The sequence below is a fragment of the Dermacentor silvarum genome, unplaced genomic scaffold, assembly GCF_013339745.2.
Source record: "Dermacentor silvarum isolate Dsil-2018 unplaced genomic scaffold, BIME_Dsil_1.4 Seq382, whole genome shotgun sequence".
In the NCBI taxonomy this organism is placed as follows: Eukaryota; Metazoa; Arthropoda; class Arachnida; order Ixodida; family Ixodidae; genus Dermacentor; species Dermacentor silvarum.
This window is the reverse complement of record NW_023606147.1, coordinates 102,088-125,046: the sequence shown is the minus strand read 5'-3', so window position 1 is coordinate 125,046 and position 22,959 is coordinate 102,088. Positions and strand designations below refer to the sequence as shown.

Sequence of the window (22,959 nt, the reverse complement as noted above, 5' to 3'; positions counted from 1 at the left end):
CTTCAACTTGCCTGAAGGGGGTGAGAAGCTCATGCGGCGACTTTCGAAGTTCCACAGCGAACTTTGATCCCAGAGCTAACACATGCTGCACCTTTTCTGGAAGGGTCACATCACCAACGAGGTGCACACTGGTCCTCAGCGGTAGTGACTTCTTTGGAGTAGGGCACGTAGTTGTAAAAGTGCATGCTGCCAGAGAAATTCAACAGTTCTGTTGACGATAGCAGACCACATACACCACTTAACCCTTGTCATAGATGGTCTGTCCGAACAGTGCAGTTGAAGAAGCAGGGCGTGGTGCAGTTGAAGATTGGGCAGCGTACAGGAATCAATGTAGTTTTCTCAGCCCCGGAAAAGCTGACAAGGCTCTGTAAACGCGTCAATGCGCCTAAATCACATCAGAGTTGTAGCTCTGTCGCGAACAAAAAACGTTTTGTTACATGCGCAACTAATGTGGTTTACCCGATTCCACTGTTCAGCAAAAGTAAATATATTGGACAGACCAGCAGGTGCTTAAATGATCGCCTAAAGGAGCACCACAATAACCTACATAACGCTGTTCAAGGTCACTTGGGCATCCATTGCCGAAATTGGAACTGCGTCGGCTGCGAGCCCCTCTTTAGGTTTTAGTGAGACACAGCTCATAAATCAAGCGTGAGATAATAGAAGCCGATTTCATTAGGAAACTGAGTAGTGTGTTTGTCAGTGCGTGTCAGTGCGTGCTCTATGACAGCTAGTGAAGCCTTCTATCTGAACATATAGTGTTAGTAATACACTGTTAACAGGTTTTACTCTTTTAGGGAGTTTTAGGCTCGTTGCATAACTCACACCCTAATGGGAGCACAAGAAACTCCATCAGAATGGAGTGTTTATTCACACCCTTGTTGTTGGGATTTTTGGGGGGTACCGTGGGAGTTTTGTATAGTTCCTTTAAAAGGTATCGCTGCTGGCGTCTTTATGAGGAAAGTTAGGAGTTTTTTATTACTGCTTTGAACACCGGGACTGTGGGAGGTTTTATGAGGTACCCTGGGTGCCTTTATAGGTTTCCTTGGGTATTTTATTTTGCTTCTTTTGGGAATTTAAAGGAGAAACGATGGGAGCTATTACGAACGTATTTTCCGAGCGGCGTGGCTTCTTGAGGGAGTTTTTAAGGATACCTTTGGGAAATTATTTTTACTTCTAATGGGAGTGCTTAGGTGTAAATATGGGAGCAATTGCTTCCATATTTTGGGAGCTTTGCTTAAGGGAGCTCTTATGGATAGCTTTGGGAATTAATTTTTAGCTTTTTATGGGAATATATAGGAGAATGTCTGGGAGTTCCTCTTCACACCTTTAAGGAGCTTTGTTTTAGTTAGAGAGTTTTAAACAATTGTTTTGGGAGTACTTTTTAGCTCCTTTTCGGAGCTTTTACAGGAAGCTCTGGGAGTTTATTAGGCTCCTTTTGGGAATTTCATGAGGCTGAAGGGAGTTTTTTTGTATGTGTGTTTAGTAGAATGCGCCCTTTGAGGAGCTCCGAGATGTATGACAAAGCAATAAAGTGTCTGGAAATTTATTGTAATTCCACAACCAAATGTGCCAGCATGATAGTACAATCAGCAATTGTTGGCATAGTGAAAGTGAATTGATTCAATAAATTGGATATAAACAAGTATGACAGAGAATTCAAGCATTTGACAAGCTTCAGTACACTTATAAATCTACAAGTGCAGCCAAGACCAAAAGTGAGTAGCTCAAGACAACACCATGAGCTATTCGGCAATCCTTGTATCTGTTTGAACAGGTCACACTTCTTTTTGCAAGTAAAAGAGCATGCTACAATGAATGATGCAAAGTAGGCCTGACAGCAGCAATGACCCGAAGGAAAATAAACAAAGTACTTTTGAATACCTATGCTATTTCGAATTGATATCTACAAACAACTTACTCCCACATACTATGCTCGCATGTAACATGCAGCTGCAAAGAAAAAAGAAGCCAAGGGCGCACACCCCACTCTGAATCAATTTCCTTAGCAGTGTGCAATACCTGAAATACAAACTACCCAAATAGTGAACATGACAAAAGTTCACAGCAAGATGGTCACAATGTAACAGTAGTCAAGCAGGTGATGTCTCAGGCTGAGGTTAACAATCCAACAAGGGGACTAGTAGACAACTCCAGCTGACAACAATGCATATGTAGATGTCACTACATAGGTGCTTGTTGCGATGCCACCTGACCCTAGTTGGCATCAAAGAGGTTCATTAAAGATTGGCACATACACAAGTTGGTGTCAAAGAGGTTCATTGAAGACCTGCATATGCCGATGCAGTGGCCCCAGGGGCACATAACCAGTGGCCTCAGTGGTGCTAACCTATTGCAGCCGCAGGGGCACATACCGAATTTGCACAAATATAAGGAGTTTTTTCAAAAATTCTTTCCTCAAAATGTGCCTTGCGTTATATAACCAACACCGGCACAAAGACCAACACCAATGTCAGCAATCTGAGTGGTCTGAGGAAACTCCCCTATTTCTCCCACACACCTCACCTTCCCAACTAAACCATCATGTTGAGCATTTCAACTTACCTCACCCTACTGTATGCAACCCTGCTTATTCTCCTAGATGTCTATGGAGTGGGGAAAAGTGAACTATATCAATGCTGCCAAGGAAAACAGTTGTTGCCCTAGCAAAGACAACTCCCTCTGTTGAAAACAATTTACTACCTCATACAACACCTGTTTCACCACTGCTAATCACCTTCAGCTGTATATTGCATATCACAAAAAGCAGCAATTCAACTATAATTTTGCTTTTACACTGAAACATGAAAATTTCTATAGGATGTCAAACATTTAACACATGAACCTTTAACAGTGCCCATAAGTGTGAAATTCTCTCATAGGCGAAGCGGGCAACACTTTACCACCAAGGCTGTACACATATAGCATCATTACGAACATTTTCTCTGCACAAAGTTCTAGCACCCTGACGGCAGGGAGTGCTGCATGGAGCCAAGCATGTATTTCAGAGTAGGCATTTTGTATTTTCTTCTGCCATATGGAACATGAAGTTCAAGGAAGGTAGGCTGATGATGCTGTGCAAGCAGTGGTGGCCTTGAAAAGGGAAGGAATCCACACGAAAAGCCTTGGTGTATTGAAATGGCAGTGCATGGTATGGAGCACCCTGAAAAACAAAAAAAAATGGATTATATACTACTGTACTTGCAAACTGATACCATATGAATATTTAAACATAGCATCACAAATTGCAATAAAGTAGAAAGATGGGCGAGTTGGAAAGGATGCACTTATTGGTCAGCCCGAGAACAATTGAGAACACAGAGGTAGAGTGACACAGGATGAGCGCTAACAAAAAACTGTCAGCACTCGTCCTGTGTCCCAAGTTGTTCTCGCGCTGACTGATAAGTATGCCTCACAAATGATTTGACAGTGCTTGGCTAACCAATGCCACAACACCAAGTGTACTTTGGCTATCTCAAGTTAAGAAAAACGACAGGCAATCACTACAGTTGCAGACTGCACACAGAATATTGTGAAAATTTCACATCATATGAGCATCATTATTATCTTATGGTCTAAGGTCAAGCATTAGGGGTGTGCGAATAGCGATTTTTGAGACTAAATTGAATACTTTTCAAATAATGAACAGCCGTTATCACAATTAATATAAAATGATGTTCGCATCCTACTATCATCTGTCATCTGTTTCTGTCATCAGTATAGTAAATAATGAAGTGTTGCTTCTTAAAAGCATAAAACAGCAGTGGAAGCAAACAAGTAGTTTCTTCACATGCACATGACTCTTCAGAGTGCGAATGATCGTTGTATAGCCTGTAAAGTATGGCTACCTAAGTGACGTAACCTGGTTTGTGCGTATTATCAGGTTTTGTCTATACTATGCCCATGGGGATGAAAATTTAACGTACATTTACTCCAATGTTATGTTCAATTGGCCGCAGTTCACATTTTGAAATATTCGAAAAGTAATAAAATATTCGAATTTATGAATAGTGACTATTCGATTCGACAACCGAAGCAAATAGGACACTATTCGATTTGTTATTCCGAAAGTTTCAGATATTCGCAAACCCCTAAGACATCTTGGCACACTAAAAGCTACAAACAAGTTTTTTAATAACCATGAAAATTTGCAGAACATTTTATTAACTGATATGGACCGTAATATTTGTCATCTGCAAAGGGTGTTTCTTCGATTCTGATTTGACTGAAAAATAAATTATGGACCTTGGAACAATTTCTGAAGTGTTTTCATCAAGCTAGAGTGGCTTATAGGAACCAATAATGAGATTTAGGAACCCCTATTTTGTAGCGAGGAAAAGAGCTTATGATTAAAGGAATCTATAGCTGCAGTGATTAAAAGGTTCTGAATTTTCTAATTAACTGTTTACATCAGTGGAAGCTCTTTAATTATGTAATAGGATGCCTAGCAACGCTGAAAATGAACGAAATCAAGACAACACATTCAAAAACTAATAAAATGTATGCGCTCTTGATAATAAATGTAATATGTTTTATTTGTGACCGGATTATGCAAGGGCACCAGAATGTGCATATCCTCGCAGTGCACATACAGTTCACCAACTAACAATAATCAATACAGATCAACATCGTAAAGCAACACATGGGTACTGGGGCTTTCTTCACATTGGCCTAAAAAACCATCACGACCATTCGACCATCTCATTAACACAGCACTCATAGCTTGCTTCAATTCAATAAACCACGAGCCATATGTGGAGAGCCTGAAGCGGAACCTCCCTGAAGATAAGGAAGACGACCGAGACTGGGGCTGGCGGCACAGAGGAAGAAGTTCATTAATTAAAATGGCGGACTAAACAGACCGTTTCATTATTACTTCCTTACATTTTTGGCGCAGCCGCTACAACCTGAAGCTGATGTGGGTCCAGATTGGTTACTCATACACCTTCAGCAAATCGGAAATAAACTACAACACCACGGAAAAAGAGGCATTGGCCGTCGTCATGGCATTGCGGTATTTTCGCACTTACCTCGAAGGTCAATACTTTAACTTGTTTACGGACAACCAAGCTTTGACTTATTTGCTCAACATTACTCAACCGAAGGGAAGGATTGCTCGTTGGGTCAGCGAAATCCAGCAGTTCGCGTTCGACGTGGTTCATCGTCCTGGAAAGAAGCTCCCCGACGCGGACACTTTATCAAGATTGCATACTCCGGAGACTGAAATAATTAAAACTCTGCATGTAGCAAGTATTTGGGAAGACACCGAAGATATTGTGTTGAAGGATGGAAATTTCGAGGTACCAGAAACAGATCGCCAGAAGATTTTGAAGCTTTATCACGACAGTCCCGACTCGGGAGGGCACGACGGTTTTTGGAGAACATATATGAAGGTACAGCAACGTTTCACGTGGAGAAATATGAAAAATGACGTACATGAATATGTAAAGACTTGCCATGATTGCCAAATGCGAAAAGCAAAATATAGGCCTAAAGGAAAAGAAATGACCATACCTGTGTACTCCAATGTGCCATTTGAAGTTGTGCACCTCGACTTTGCCGAGCTTAAAAAGAAAGGGGAAGGAGTGCGTAAGACGCAAGCTTTTCTGGTTGCTATTGACCAATGTACACGGATGGCAGCGGCGAAACCAGGGAACGAAGACTCCAACGCTGTCATTTCCCTTATGCAACGGGAAATGTTTAAGAATACTAAAGTCATTGTCAGCGACAACGGTCCGGCATTCAGAAGCCAAAGGCTAAGAGCTTGGGCAGAGGAAAGGGCGATCACCCTACGGTTCACTACGCCATACCATCCTGAGGGTAACGTTCTGGCTGAGCGATTAATTCGTGATTTGAAGACATACATTACCCTTTATCCAAATTTTCCTGGCGGCTGGAAATGCGCTCTGGAAGCTGCTGTCCAGCATCACAACCGCTCCTATACGGCTGGCCTTGGTTGCACACCCCATTTTGCTGCCTGTGGGACCAGCCCATGGCTACCCGCGGATCATCGTCTGGGAATAGCAGGCAAGATATTTTTACAAGAATGTGCCAAGACAAAAGACCAACAGCAGCAGTACAAGCTATCAATGAAAAAATATTACGACAGTAAACATGGGTCTAAAATTCCAGACATCGAACCAGGACACTTAGTCCTTGTATGCAAAGGACTGGACGGCTCGAAGTCGCCATTCATCGGCCCCTACATGGTGACCAAAACGGTAAAACAACAAGGCGTTCTGAAGGCCATTTATTACGAAGCACCAAGGGAGAAGATTGAATCCAGCGCCATTAGAAATGTGATTCCATATTACCCCAGGAGGGGAGACAATCAAAGCCGTGGAGGGTGTGGAGAGCCTGAAGCGGAACCTCCCTGAAGATAAGGAAGAAGACGACCGAGACTGGGGCTGGCGGCACAGAGGAAGAAGTTCATTAAAATGGCGGACTAAACAGACCGTTTCATTATTACTTCCTTACATGTAATATGTTTTATATGGGACCGGATTATGCAAGGGCACCAGAATGTGCATATCTTCGCAGTGCACATACAGTTCACCAACTAACAATATTCAATACAGATCAACATCGTAAAGCAACACATGGGTACTGGGGCTTTCTTCACATTGGCCTAAAAAACCATCACGAGCATTCGACCATCTCATTAACACAGAACTCATAGCTTGCTTCAATTCAATAAACTTTCAGATGTGCAGAATTGCTGAAGAGCTTTTAAGCAATCGGCATGGCACTTATATTATGGTTAACTTGTTGCCTGTAAAAGTGGTAAATCAGGTGAACTGCTAGTTCTGTCCTCCCACTGAAAATTTCAGCTATCGCTGCTGAAAATGTGAAAACAAAAGCATTGTAGGAGCTATTTGGAACCTACTAATGTTAGGAAAGAAGATAATATGCAATATTACGATTTGCTTAAGAAGGTTCAGAGACCCGTGAAAGATGTCCCTATGTGCATTGCCATGCTGACATAGCAGGCAGTTAGATAAAAGAAGGGACAATGAAAAAGTGGCATGTAGATTACATGGATGCAAGAATTCTGCTTCACTTTATAGCTGCAAAACCTAACAGTTACAGAAGTGCTTCAACTGAAAAACAAAAAAAATATTTAGCAGCATGTTTACCAAGTCACCCGTAGCCTTCAGCTTGTAACAAATTCGTATGCTATAAGTGGTTTGGGCTCTTCAAAGACAAACATCTGGCAAGTAAATGCAAGAGCACAGTGAAATGCCACCAGTGCTCCAGAAAAATGCTAATGTGGTAAGGGAAATTACAAAAACAAGAATGCGGATGAAAAGAAGACCAAAGTGCCCCGAAGCCTTATTTTAGCAATGTGTGTAAAATCTTATGAAACATGATTACAGTACTAAGAATGACAAAACACCAAATGCACAGAATGGTTGCTAGAAATCAACTGACCTCACTACAGTGATTACGCACATTAAAACCTAGCATTCACAATAAAACCTCACAATGCACACATATCATACATCAACAAGTAATTTCTCTATTTCAGGCCCTTGTGGAAGGTGTGTTAATGCAGTTATTGCTTTCTTGTACGGTCTAGTACATCAATTTGCACTTTTCTGCCTTGCATTTTCGAAGTACATGTGTACAGTCATATTTTGGCATGCTTTGGCATCTTTTACAATGTTTTGTGAAATCCACATGCTGTTAACGCCTAAATCTTGCTCGATGCTCCTCCAGCCTGTCATTAACGCAACTCCTGGTCAGCGCAATGTAACACTTGCTGCAGAAGAAGGCATTAAAGGCACTCAAAGGTGCCTCAATGACAGGCTGAGGGAGCCTTCGGTGTATGTTAGGGTGTTAGCAAGGTCGGGACAACTTACAAAATGTGGCAGCACAAATACTCGGAAAAATCTAAAGCTGAAAGTGCACACTGATATATAAGTCCTTTTCCAAACAAGAAGCCAATAAATGCAATAGCAAACATATTGGTATCTTGACTAGAAATATCGATTACTTGAACAATATGTCTAATGCATGCATCATAGGTAAAATGAGTGATATATCTGATAAGTCATGTATAGTCAAATATTGCCGCAAATGTGAGCCTTTCATGCATTTATGTAATCACTTGTGTTGTAAAACCAGTTGAAGTGCAGGGCCCGTTCTGTGCATTCATATGTATTTCATCTGATAGTGTAGTAACCATGTTTCCTAATGCAGGTAACCAACTCTCCCAGCTTTCAGAAATTGTATGCAGGGTATGATGGCATGAAAAACAAGGACATTGAAACACATATCAACAGGGCAGGCCCCAACTACCGTATTTACATGATTGTAAGTAAGTCAACCCCCCAAATCACATGTGTTAGGAAAAAAAAGGCATACCCATGGGTACATTCCATAACAAAAATTTATAAGTAACACATGGCCGGCGGTCAAGTAAAACGTAGAGCTATAAAGAGAAACACATGAGCGGCATCTGCTTTTCCATTAACTATCGATACTCCCCCGGAAGCACCGGCATTCCGAGAGTCGGTGCCGCCGCAATTGGAACAGCGGCCCTTCCATCAACTATCAGCAAAACCATTAGTGCTGTGTGCGTTGTAAACCTGCTTAAAATGTTGAAAATACCCTTCCGAACAAACGCGCAGAATAGCTGAATGCTACAGGTAGACCTGTAGACAAAACATAAAATTGTATTTATATTGTAGCGCCCGTGATAACTCATTTCTCTCCTTATTGGCGGTGCCATGCTTTCGTTTCCGATCCCCCACTTCAGATTTTCAAATTTAAAGAAATAGGTCACCTTACAATCATGTAAATATGGTACCAACTGATTTTGCTCCTGGATGGAAACAAGTATGTATAATCATAATCACTATCAATGCTTCAATGAGGAAGTATTTGAACTCAGAACTTGCATGAAGAATGACTACGGTAGCCGCATGGCTGCACATGTCAAGAGCTGATGGTGCATCCCTATGTTCCGGCACACAAGGTTAGTTGCAAAAAGCCATAATAAAGGTGAGAGGGAAATGATTGAGGTTTTTTTACACTAGCAAACAGGGATTGACATGTGTCCGCAAACAATCACTGTCTCTGTGATAAAATCAGGTCAATTTTTTATAACGTTTACCCGCAATTCATCACTCACATTCTGACAGGTGCATATTTTGTTTCGCTACTGATTTTTGTGCCCCATATAATATTAACCCTTTCCGTCCTCAATTTTATTTTCAGAAAACCACTGAAGTTTCCCAAATTTTTATGAGTGATTCATTGTGAAGGTTTTATTATTGCAATATCTGCTGTTCATTTATTATTTTCTGTATTCTTTTACTAGCTGTCAACTATACTTTCATGTTTTTAAGTTGCAAATAGGCAAGGGCACAGAAAGTTTACATGAAGCACGGTATTCCTACGGAGCAGTATTTATGATGATGAAGAAGCCAGTGATGTGAAGATGACGATTGGAGGCTAGCGTGGGCTGTTCCCTTTTGGTCAAGTGCGGCATATTCATTTGTAAATATACTTGTATATAGCTTCTCATCTGCGTCTTCCCACATAACATGTTTGGTGTAGGTGCTGGGTAATAAGATGTGGAACAGGGCGGGATCGAAGAATTCGAGCAGGCATCAGGGCGATGGGCCGAGCAGGCAGAGTGAAGACCCATGTTGCCGAACTCGTGGCATAAAGCATGACATGTTGACCGCTAATCAAGGACAACGACAGAGAAAGAGAAGCACGAAACGATGACACTGGTGGTAACATGCAGTAAACACAAATTAGGCCAAACTCAAGTTATCCTCTTGGCATACAACTGCCTGAATCAGGGAAACCGTGACTGAAGGTTTGTTGGCGGAGCTGGATTCGAAGGCAGCTGGATAGGCAGCTTCAATTTCTCGCCGGAGGTTCCGGGAAACATCGCTAGTGTTGTTGGGACGGGGAGCGTCGGCACAGGAAGATGTTGCCGAGGTGCTTGATAGACGGGCAAACTGTTGGTTGACATGGCGGCTTTTTGCGGGTTTCAGCCAGCAGCACTCTTTGATGGCTGCATCCACCGTCGCCTCGTTGTTGAAGACGAAAAAGTTGAAGGTGTCATCGACGCTAACTTTGAGAATGTGTGAAACCATGTCTGGTTCAGTCCCGTGCGTCAACTTTGCGGCACAGAGCCAGGACTTGTTGAATTCATGTGACATACGGCTTTCTTGACGTCAGCACACGGCTGGATAACGCCTTCTTCGTGGCAAGTTGGTGACTGTGAGGGTTGCCGAACAAGTCTCAAAATTGTTGTTTAAGCATATCTCAACTGGTGAGCTCATCTTCGTGTGTCCGTAACCATACTCTAGGTGTGCCAACAAGGTAAAATACTACGTTGGCAAGCATGACAGTAGGGTCCCACCGATTATTGGTGCCTCGTTCGTGCAGTCTGATCCAGTCCTCCGCGTCTTTCCCATCTGTTCCCGAGAATATGCCAGAGTCACGGGGAGTGGAGTGCGATGCAGGTCATCGAAGTGGCAGCTGGTGTCAGAACCAGTTGAGTCGAGCTGTCGTCTCAGGGAGCCATGATGGAAGGCTCAACGTACCAACCGCTGCAGAGCTTCCGTGACAAAGACAAGGAATTTCCATCTCGACTTAATATGTTATGTGGGAAGACACAGACGACAAGATACATTCAAGTATATTTACGTGAATAATCTGCACTTGACCAAAAGGCAACAGCCTGTGCTAGCCTCCAATCGTTGTCGTCTTCACACCACTGGCTTCTTTGTTATCGTAACTACTGGTCCATAGCAATATCATGCTCCATATTGTTACATTTAATACCAATATAAGCTGTTTTGGTGTTCTTGCCTATTCGCAATTTAAAAACATGAAAAAATTGTTGATAGCTAGTAAAGGACAGCACAAAATAATAAATGAACAGCTGATATTGCAGTAATGAAAGCTCTTCACAATGAATCACTCTTAAAAAATTTGGGAAATTTCTGTGGTTTTCTGAAAATAAAATTGAGCTCAGAACAGTAAGGATACAAAATATGCACCTGTCACAATTTGAGTGATAAATCGCAGGTAAGTGCTCTAAAAAGAAATGACATGTTTTTTTGGAACAGAAGTCAACCATGCTTTTGGTATCCCCCATGAAATGTGTTATTGCTAGCGCTGCATGGGAAGACAATCGCAAAGGTGGAAGCAAAAAAGCTTTTTTTTTAAACAGGTCGCCAGGGGCTCAAATTTTCTTTGCAATTGTTAGTACAATGTTGATGCTCCAGCCATGACACATTAGAGCTTTCCAGCTCCAATTCTTTACTTCAGATCCAAAAACATGAATTCCAGCATTCAACAAGCGACCCTTGTCACTGCAGCCACCTCACTTTGCACTGCTACTTTTAAACAAGCCAGACTTCTGCTTCGTTTCCTCCCACTGTGACCTCAAAACATCTGTTTACTGCAAAATTGGTGCCTCTTATTAACACAGTCTTCACAACAAAATGATGAAAACATTGCCACTTGTCCATGGTACTCAGTAGGCGAAAATTCCCTGGACAAGTGAGACTCGTTACTGGCACAAAAAGAGCGATTGGGGTTTTAAATGCTCGCCTGCCTTCACGAATAAAATCAGTTGGTACTTAATGCCAGTGCTGTCGATGTGTTTCTTTGTGCTGATTCCTTCGTGCCATTATATGTCTACCAGTGTGTCTGACCAAGAAGCTTAAGCAGAAGCCGTGCTATATGTTATCCATTGTAATTTTATAAACACAAACAATGCCGGTAATGCAACTTGAGCTGTAACATGAACATAAAAGTTTGTTGCACCTTATATGTTTGTGGCATATAGGGCAATTCTACTTGTTCAGGTGGGTTACTGGAAGATGACATTGCTTGTCAAATATGACAAATTCACTGTTTCAAATATATTTCCCAAACTTGCAAACAATAACATTCTAATTATTTACATTAGGGCATTTGTTGCAATTGTGGAATTGCTGCTGGGCAGAAGTGAAGTCAAACACATCGGCTAAGCAGAATTTGAAATTAGCTCAAGTGTCAAGATATCTGCAATCAAGAGTTCGACGAAATCCCCTCTGGTTGGGAAGTAACTGCATAATAGGAGGAAAAAAACAGAACGCCGACCAAAATGTTCTTGTCTAAAAATTCTTAACGTTTCAGCTTCCACACGAAAGCCTTGTTCACCAAGCTGAGAAGCAAAAAGCCTTCCGCTTAAATCTGCATCAATAATCGCTTCAGGCATCTTGCATATGTTGGCGGGAGATTGCCATCGTTTCGATTAGGCGTGCGTGCTGTGGTTTGGATGGTCAGAGATTCCAGTCACTGTCGCTTCACCAGGTTCTTTTCTTGGGCAATGACTGAAGCTTGGCCCCAGTTGAAATCGTGTTGCTTGGTTTCTCCGTGTTCAGCGAGTGCAATGGAAGTGACTTTTTTCATTTTTACATCGCTCATGTGCTCCTTCAGGCGCCGCTCGAAACTGCCACTTTCACCAATGCAGACATATTTGCACTCGGTGCTCTTATATACAACGCCAGGGAACATTTCTTTTCTTAGTTTGTCCTTGACGTTGACAAGCTCGTGACGTAACTTGCCGCTGGGAACATGGGCGACTTGCACACTATATGTACACAGGACACGTGCCAAAGCTTCGCTGATGCTAAGAACATATGAATGGTGGTGAGACGCTGCACGGGGGCATCACGTGGTTCCGTAGGATGCGAGGTTCTTTATCTGAGGAAGCAATAAAAATTTTCATGTAGCTGCACACGCCGAGCTCGCGTCGAATGCAGGTCAAATCGGAGTCCTAGTCTTCCGGCTTACAACAAATCCTTTGGGCTCTTTGTATTAATAAGAATGCCACGGACCACTTCTGACACACAGGGTTTACAGAAGTGAAATGAAGATACCACCCTGTGTGCGGGTTCTTCCAGTGAACTTTGAGGGAAACCACATCAAAAGACACCATGACTTCATCATCATCCGCCGTGAGGTGTCCCGTACCTTATCACTGAAGTCCTGTGAGTTGCGAATAAATGTGGGGCCACTCACAACAAGTGGAGCACATGCACCGTGAAGGTAACCGAACAGTTTGCAGAGGGGGGAACGCATGAAATCCACAATGGGCAGCATCGGAGTACCTGACTTGTGGATTTTTGGAAGAAAACATAGTGCCGGAGCTGAGCCGTTGTGGCAAAGCAGCGAATAATAAATGACTTGTGTTCCTACGGCATGTCGGCTAGAAGCTTTTCCAAATACCGTTCCACCTTAAGTGTGGGCTCATGATTGAGGATGGTGTAGGCGCTCGGAGTGATCGACGAGGCCAATGGCATGCTCCACGGCACAAATAACATTTATTTTTGGGTCAGGTGCAGAACTCGTGTTGAAGTTCAGTCCAAGTTCGAGACCGCCTAGCTCGAGCTGGCTAGGTGCGTGTGAAACAAGTCACACACCGCTGACTTGACCCGATTCGACATGGTGCTCCTGTGGCGCGGCATGAGACGTGCCAGTTTGTTTCGGTACGTCGTTTCACAGTGACAGGACTGAAGATGAGCCTTGAAGTTGGCATGTAGCTGAATGCTGGTGAATACATCAGGGAACTGGTTCTCAAGGCGACGGCGAGCAAAGAACAGATGATTCTGGAAGTCTCTGATGGTTGCTTTGCAGTCCAAGATCCTTACTTGAAGTAATAAGTGCGCAGCTTTCGAGACAACTTTGTGTCCGAAAGCTGTGTCAACGGGTCTGAGCAGGCGTAGTGACTTTGGGATCAGGCCTTGGGTTTTGCACACTAAGTTCAAGGCTCACCTGAACTTCAATCTAACATGCAAAACCCAAGGCCTGATCCCAAGTCACGACACGTGCTCAGACCCGTCGACACGGCTTTCAGACACAAAGTTGTCTCGAAAGCTGAGCGCTTATTACTTCAAGTAAGGATCTTGGACTGCAAAGCAACCATCAGAGACTGCTAGAATCATTTGTCCTTTGCTCGCCGTCTCCTTGAGCACCAGTGCCCTGGTGTTTTCGCCAGCATCCAGCTACACGCCAACTTCAAGGCTCATCTTCAGTCCTGCCGCTTTGAAACTACACACCGAAACAAACTGTTACGCCTCATGCCATACCACAGGAGCACCATGCCGAATCGGGTCAAAGCAGCAGTGTGCAACTTGTCTTCATACGCACCTAGCCAGCTGGCGCTAAGTGTTCTTGAACTTGGACTGAACTTCAACACGAGTTCTGCACCTGACCCAAAAATAAAAGTTGTTTGTGCCGTGGAGCATGCCATTGGTCTCGTCGATCACTCCGAGCGTGAAGATGCCTGTACTCGTGTGATTAGCGTTCTCACCAAACTACCGCGTAAGCCACCTTCCGCCTTGTTGCCTGAGCAGCGAAACGCCATTAAGTCTCCACAGGAATAGCAACATAGTGATATTGCCAGCCGACAAGGGTAGTGCCACTGTTATTATAAACACCAATGACTACATCAGTAAAATGTTGGACCTTGTTCAAGATAAAAGCACCTACACCGTCCTCAATCATGACCCCACACTTAAGGTGGAACTGTATTTGGAAAAGCTTCTAGCCGACATGCTGCAAGAACACATTTATTATTTGCTGCTTTGCCACAACGGATCAGCTCCGGCACTAGTTTTCTCCTGAAAATCCACAAGTCAGGTACTCTGATGCTGCCCATTGTGGATTTCACACGTTCCCCTCTCTGCAAACTGTCCAGTTACCTTTACCATGTGTGTGCTCAACTTGTTGGGAGTGGCCCCACGTTTATTCGCAACTCGCAAGACTTTATTGACAAGGTACACCCCCTCACAGTGAATGATAATGAAGTCATGGTGTCTTTTGACGTGGTTTCCCTTTTCACTTATGTTTCTGCGGCCCTTGCGGTGGACGCATGCAAAGCTGCCCTTCTGGCTGATGCGAAGCTATGTGAACGTATGGCAACTGAAGTACAGGGTCTCGCATGATTACTCGAATTTTGCTTGAAAAATACTTCAATTTCTGCAGTGTCACTTAAAAGTAAGTGCACGGAACCCTTATGGGCACATCAATTTCTGTAACCACTGCAAATTTTGCTATGGTTTCCGTGGAAAGTCGGGCCTTGGCTTCTTTTCATCCTCCATGAAAGTTTTCTTCTGCTACATTGACGATTGCTTTTGCATCCTAAAAAAGAAACCCTGGCTGCCTTCACGGATCGCCTAAATAGCACTGAGGGTGCCATAAATTTCACTGTGAAGAGGAGGACTCTGGCCGGCTACCTTTTCTAGACATATTGGTAGAACGGAATAGATAGTGGTTATCTCCCAGGAAGTTCATAGGAAGGACACGCACACAGGGCGGTATCTTCATTTCACTTCTGTAAACACTGTGTGCCACAAGTGGTCCACAGCATTATCGTTAATACAAAGAGCCTAAAGAATTTGTAGTAAGCCAGAACACTCGGGCTCCGATTTGACCTGCATTCGACGCGAGCTCGGTGCGTGCAGCTACCCGAAACATTTTATCGCTTTTTCAGAAAAAAGAGCGTCGCGTCCTACGGAATCGCATGATGCCCCCGGCCAATGTCACACCGCCATTCTATATGTTCCCAGCATCAGCGAAGCTTTGGCACATGTCCTGCGTAAATATAATGTGCCAGCTGCCCATGTTCCCCGCCGCAAGTTACGTCACGACATGTCAACGTCAAGGACCAACTAAGAAAAGAAAGTTCCCTGGCGTTGTAAATAAGATACCGTGAGTGGACTGCAATTATGTCTACGTTGGTGAAAGTAGCAATTTTGAGCGGTGCCTGAAGGAGCACATGAGCGATGTGAAAAAGCAAAAAAGTCCCTTCCAGTGCACTCGCTGAACATGCAGAAACCAAGCAACACGATTTCAACTGGAGCCAAGCTTCAGTCATCGCCCAAGAAAGCTGGACGAAGCGACAGTATCTGGAATCTCTGACTATCCGAACCACAGCACACACACTTAATCGAAACGACAGCAATCTCCTGCCAAGATAGGCAAGATGCCTGAAGCGATTATGGACGGGATTTAAGTTGAAGGTTCTTTGCCTCTCAGCTCAGTGAACAAGGCTTCCGCGTGGAAGCCGAAACGTTTAAGAATTTTTAAACACCATTTTGGTCAGCATTCCGTTTTTCTTCCTATTATGCTGTCAAGATATCTGTCCCCAAAATATGCCACAATTTACTTTACTGTTTCAGTTAAAAATGTTTCAAGAGCCTTTCTCATGCATTTCTGGAAAGCACTAGTTGAAAACGACCAGGAATGCTAATGCATGTTTAGAGTCTGTAAAGGAGTATGTTTATCTAGGCTAGTTACTCACAGGGGGCCCTGATCATAAGAAAGAAATTTACAGAATAAAATTGGGTTGGAGTGCATACAGCAGACATTACCAAATCCTGATTGGGAGCTTACCACTGTCGTTGAAACAAAAAGTGTACAATCATTGCATTCTACCGGTGATAAAATATGTGGCAGAAACTTGGAGGTTAACAAAGAAGCTCGAGAACAAGTTAAGGACCGCACAAAGAGCGATGGAACGAAAAATGTTAGGCCTAACGTTAAGAGACAGGAAGAGAGCGGTGTGGATCAGAGAGCAAATGGGGATAGCCGATATTCTAGTTGACATTAAGAGGAAAAAATGGAGCTGGACCAGCCATGTAATGCGTAGGATGGATAACCGGTGGACCATTAGAGTTACAGAATGGATATCAAGAGAATTGAAGCGCAGTCGAGGACGGCAGAAAACTAGGTAGGGTGATGAAGTTAGGAAATTTGCAAGCGCAAGTTGGAATCAGCTAGCGCAGACAAGGGTAATCGGAGATCACAGGGAGACGCCTTCGTCCGGCAGTGGACATAAATATAGGCTGATGATGATCATTTCAACACCAGCTTGGCTCGCTATCTGTTTACCCTTGTAATACCAAACACACTCTGGAAAAAGGACCCAAGTATATACCAAATGTTTTAGTCATTCGAAGAAACATAAACCAAAATAAAGAGCATAAAATATGCTGCTTAAAATATTCATTTTGGAAGAAGGTTTGAAAAAAATATTACAAGAAAAATAAACTGATAGTTTGCTTAATCGCAGTGCTAATAAAGACATTGCTGCGCAGCTGCCGAAATTGTAAGGTTAGCTGAAAAGATGTGTTCTTTGCTCTACAACAGCAATACTATCACTTTGATGAATGCCCGTGTAACTTGGCTTCAATGATTGCAAAGACTTCTAAGCAAGAAACACTGCACAGTGCCACGGCGCAATCGTCGCACCATGCCTTGATTTCCTTTCAAGTGGTTATCTTTCGATCACCTGAGAAACGTTTTAAGCACACAAGCCTTGTTCGCTTTTGAAATTTAGCAGTTAGCGAAATGCACTTGGAGACGTGGCGAGTGACAAGGAGTGACATACCTGCCAGGGAAAGGGTTAAGTGCATTTGACTTACTAGCTTCAAGCCCTGCAACTACAATATACAATTCTGTTCACTTTTTGAGGGCCAAAAACTGAACACAAATTTAACTGATCACTGAGATCTATACGCAAGTAATGTCTGCCTTCCTTAGTAGTCTACCTGATAATAGAGAACCAGGTTCAGGTGATCTTGCTTCTAAACGAAAAGACAAGCTTGCAACTTGAAGCCCACAGTAGTAGCTCTGCATCTATGCCATCCAGCTGTTGAGCACAAGTCCAACATGGATAAATGCAAAATAATTCAGGTTCAATGCTATAAATGCATGTTAAAGGTACGCTAAAGAAAAATATTGAGGTAAGCTAGATTGAAAGTTCGGCTTCCGTAATCACGAATTTGCCATTTGTAGCGAGAACAGAGCTTTTGTAAGCAAGAAAATGAGAAAATTGGAAAACCGAAGGGCACCAACTGTTAAATTAAAATAAGTTCTGGGGTTTTACGTGCCAAAACCACGATATGATTATGAGGCATGCAGTACGAGGGACTCCAAATTAATGTTGCCACCTGGGGTTCCTTAATTGGTACATGGGTGTTTTTGCATTTCACCCACATTGAAATGTGGCTACCACAGCCAGATTTACATCCCGTGCCCTCAGGCTTAGCAGCGCAACGTCAAACAGCACAACTGGGATCCCATACTTGTCAGCAACCTTCTGCAGTGAGTGTGACAATTGGTACACATGAAGCAGCACCTCCAGCTGCTTTAAACTGTGCACTGTTGGCTTTTGCTGCTTTGAAGTGCTTATAAAGTCCAACTAAAATAAAACTTGGGGCTGTGGAAAAAAAATATTCGAGTAGTGTGAATACAGAACAGCCTACGTGCAACACTTTAACATTTGAAAAACGAGGGGATGAGTGACAAAAGGCTAGGAAAAGTAAGCATTCTTGATACTGAATATGAAAAAAATGTCACCATTACCAGTCACCGGCAGTGATGCATGACTCGGATTGCAGGACTCCTTGGCATGGCGTATGAGAAGGGACCACCTGCAGCTGCCTGCGGTGTGATAAAAATCCCAGAGGCAACGTAAACTCGCGTCACAGCCACTAACCACCAAGTGCGTGCTTCGTCTGCTAAGGCACTATTAAAAGGCTGCCAAAAAGAAAATGAGACAGTTACCAGCCCCGCACCTTTGCCAAGATTGCTTCAGTAGTACTACTTATTTATTACAAATTTGGCAGTTAAATTTCGTTGCATTTGTACTTTAAGCTTTTGGAGCAGGGGTATTAAGAAGCTCCTGTGCTTTGTGACATTACATCAGATATTTGACAAGGCTGTGGTTCTCAAGGTTTTTAGACGCATAAATGTTCTAATTCATTTACAACCTAATACTAATATGATGCATGAGAATATGGTAGATTACATTTTATGTTTTTAATGGGGTGAGGAAAAGGACTAGCCTTTATGCTTGCGGCACCCACTCACATAGTGAAAACATTGTAAACAAGGTTCCCGTTCGAAAGCCAAAAAATTAAGCTTTTAAATAACTTCACCTTGCTCGGTGTCAGTTTTTGTTTTTCGCCATGACTCTTCCCGACCAGACAAGACTTTGTCAGACTCTAAACTTCATCAACCCACTGACAATAATTAAGCTGCATAGATAATAATTTGACCTTCACCATGAAGCATGTTTGCTGGTGTTACCAAGCAAGAGCAAAGAAAGGTTTGCTACTGTACGAATCAACCTATATTAATGTTGTTAAACCTGTTATTCCCTTGATGTGCCTCGAGTAGGCTCTAAAAATGTGTAATCACATGATGCGCACTAGCTTTTGTGTTCAGATTGGCAGGCTCATAGCAGCTGGCTCCTGTGCTTTGTGACATTACATCAGATATTTGACAAGGCTGTCACAAGGGATTATGTTTTTAATGGGCGAGGAGAAGGACTAGCCTTTAAGATTGCGGCACCCACTGACATAGTGAAAACATTGTAAACAAGGTTCCCCTTCGAAAGCCGAAAAGCACAAAGTGATCGGGATGATCACAAAGTGATCATCCTGATCTCAGAATTCCTTCTGCAAAAACTTAGGGACTTAAAAACAGCAAAAGCCAACAATGCGCAGTTTGAAGTAGCCAGAGATACTGCCTCATGCACACCGAGTGTCGCACTCACTGAAGAAGGTTGCCAACAAGTATGGGGTCCCAGTTATGATGATGGTTCCAAAGAAGCTGCCTATACTTTGTTCCCCCACTTAAGGGTGAAAATAGAGCTACTTGTGACAAGACATGAAGCACCCTTCATGAATTGTGACATGGGCATGGTGTACCAAATAACCACTTGTGGTAAGCTCTACAGAAGCCAAACTGGACACTTCACTAATGACAGGGCAAGATAACATTTGCAGAATATAAAAAGGAAGGAAAAGACTAATGTAGGTGAGCATTGTAACACATGCACTTGTCATCCCTGACTTGATGAGATATAGGTTCTTGGCAGAAGTAGAAGCACAAATGCACATTTGATTTTAGAAGCTTTCTTAATATCAAGTAGAAGTGACTGTGCCAGCGATCATTATAACCTTAAAACACCCAGAAAATTTTGCTTGATGCCCACGTGTAGGCACCATAGTGGTAGCCTTGTTCTCGTGTATGCACTCCGTTTCATGTACATTCTACATATGTAGTGGCCCATGCCTGTGAATAAACAGTGTGCCCTTGGCGCTTGTTCTTTGTACTCTGCCATCCGATTATTTTTTGTGCTGCCTTTTGTTAAAAGTTTGTCTAACATACAAATCATACATTGGCAAAACCTCCTTTGTGCAACTGTGGGTTTGGTTCCCCCCCCCCTCCCCTATCGGCAACAAACTATCTTTTCGTCCACTTTCATTTCCCCTTTTCTTCAGTATTCTCTACATTCCAATTGAAACCACAGCTGATTAGCCCCTATGCTTTCCTTAACTTCATTGCCTGCTGGCTTTATACGGTAGTGATTAAAAAAAATCGAGCCCTTCCGTTTTCCTTTTCGTTAATTCATAGCGAGGGTCTCAAATCTGGCAGCCTTGACGCCATGAGGCAGCATATGAAGATTTATTAGCCATGTGCTTTCTCTCCAAAGTCCACGAGTTACGTGGCACCATAAGGCAAATAAGGGGGTTCCACATCCACCCGCCATGGCTTCGAGTGGCGCTGACTAGCACTCCCATGGCTACATCTAGTACACATGAATACTCAAGTTAATGACGGATTGATAATCATCGCTGTAGCACAATTATGTATCGAATGCACAATACGAAGGTTGTGGGTTTAGACCCCACCAGCGACAAGATATCTTTTCGTCCAATTTCATTTACCTTTTTCATTATTTTCTACATCTCAATTTCAACCACAGCTCATTTAATCTATGCTTTCCTTGGCTTCATTGCCTGCGGGCTTTATGTGGTCAGCAAAAATAAGGTATAACAAGAAAATGAAAATTAATAAGTAGAGGACAGGTTCATCGGTGTTCGAGGAATCATCTTCCTTTTTGTATCTTTTACCTACATGTGCACTCAAGAGGTAACTGCTCAGCCTGCATATCAAATGACAATGCCACAAATCCGGCTGGAACCCACAGTCAAATATATGTAGAGCATACCAATACATCTCCTCCAAAGATGATAAAAAGCACAAGTGCCTGTAGAGTTGTGTGCCACTGCTCCTCTTGCCAACCCATGGAAAGGGGCATGAGTGGTGCTGTAGAGCTCGCTGCTTCAAGCAGCATTCAGGTAGCCATTCATAATCCTGCACGTAGTCTCCCATGTTTTGTACATATCAAGGTAGCTTTAGTCCTGCAACAAATAAAATGATCAGTTCTAATCAATATGTAAAAAATGCAGGCACTTTGGCCGACGGATTAACATGTTGAAGTTTCTCTGATGCCAGTTAATTACTTTAAAACATCACTATTAAGCACAAGTTTAGCTGTTCCACTTGTACCAGATTTATTGTAGAACACGATGTAGTGTAGCACGATAGCCGTGATACAAGACGAAGGTAACACACTCACACAGACTGTTACCTTTGTCTCCTCACATATATTGTGCTAGAATCACATTCAGTGTATATCACCCCCCACCCAGTTTTTTGTTCTGCTAAGGTTTCTTTCAAATTGGCTGCACATCTGTTCAATCAGTCAGTTTGTGTCAGCAAACAAGTTCAGTTTCCACAATGCACAATGATGCTGTTCATAGAGGGAGATTGAAAATACCTTTACAGTTTCTTTTAAAAAAAGTTTTGTACAAAGTCTCACTGTGCACTTTGCAAGTTGTACACTGATATAAATTTGTTTCTAAGATATGAAGGTTGAATACAAGCATTTCAAGCCTTAATATGCATTTCTAATTACATGTAATCGCTACCACTTATGAGAAAATTGATACGATCTGAAGTAGAAAGCCTCATTTTCTATCCACGGTGGTTGGATACAAATGCATTACACATCGAGCGAATATAGTCAAATTTCAAAACAAAAACTAGGGTAAAGGCCTTATACCGACACGCTCAAAAAAGACAAAACATTTCAAGAAGCTTACTGCGGCGTTGTGATAATTTTTCCTCCACCAGAAATATGTTCTTTGGCATGTGCTCTAGAACCGGGGGGAGGGCCGGGGGTTCTTTCTCTGTCGTTGGCGCTGTTCATCGTGCTGTATCTCATCAAACCGGGACATTTGCACGCGAAAAAGAGAGCATGGAGCACGCCCTAGCTGCAAAACGAAAGAACGAGCACAAACGAGACTTGTTCGTTTATTTTAACCTGGCGTATTCTCATCGCGTCTTTTTCCTCTTGTACTATATAGCGGTTACAGTTCTGCTTATTCCGTATTAGTAGTATCAAGTCGTACGTCATGCATGCGCATTGAGCACAGTAATGCGTTCTAGATATCGCAGATGCCCTTGGTCACGGCGCGACACTCGCGATAGCGAACTCGAACGCGATCTTTAAAAAAAAAAAACCAAAAAAAAATGTTTGCCTGCGATGAACTTTGCAAACAAGAAATAAAATAGAAGCTTACCAAAATGCTTCTTCCAAAGGCGGGAAGAATACACTGAAGTGACAGCCCATGCAGTTGTTGGCGGCACGCCGTTCGTTGGCGTTCACGTACCCTTTCGCGTGCTGTGCTGTTTATCACGTCGCCCTCATTTGTAGGCGTGAGAAGAGCATCAAAGTATTATTATCTTCTCTCAAGTAACGCCACCTCGTAAGCACAAACGGAAAACGTTGAGCTGTCAAGCCGGCACCAGCTTGCCCAGTGGCAGCAGTTTCCCGCGCTCGTATCTCACAGTTGACGAACTTTCGTATTCGCACCGCGCGCGTTTGGCGAGCCGTTGTGGCGCCATCTGGAAGAGTTTGAATGTGGACTTTGCAAAACTCAACAAAGTTCGAACATATATCTGTTTAGTTTCTCATATATAACAATTTAAAGCATATCATATTTAGAAAGTACTCACCACAAAAAATATTTTGTTTCAGTTTCTTTGGCCCCTCCGATTTACGAGCATTGGTAGCTT

General features: G+C 42.9%; 1 long non-coding RNA gene across 2 annotated transcripts; it reads right to left on the bottom strand.

Moving 5' to 3' along the window:
- Positions 1-2,497: 2,497 nt before the first annotated feature.
- LOC119435025 (uncharacterized) lies at positions 2,498-22,638 on the bottom strand. Of its 2 annotated transcripts, none has more exons than XR_007464635.1 (3): positions 22,464-22,638; positions 21,047-21,239; positions 2,498-3,163 (listed from the first exon to the last, which is right to left on the bottom strand). It is a non-coding gene; the product is annotated as an uncharacterized LOC119435025 (long non-coding RNA). The 2 variants fall into 2 exon arrangements; XR_005188736.2 differs by lacking the exon at positions 2,498-3,163 and adding an exon at positions 18,397-18,468.
- Between the last annotated feature and the right edge of the window lie 321 nt (positions 22,639-22,959).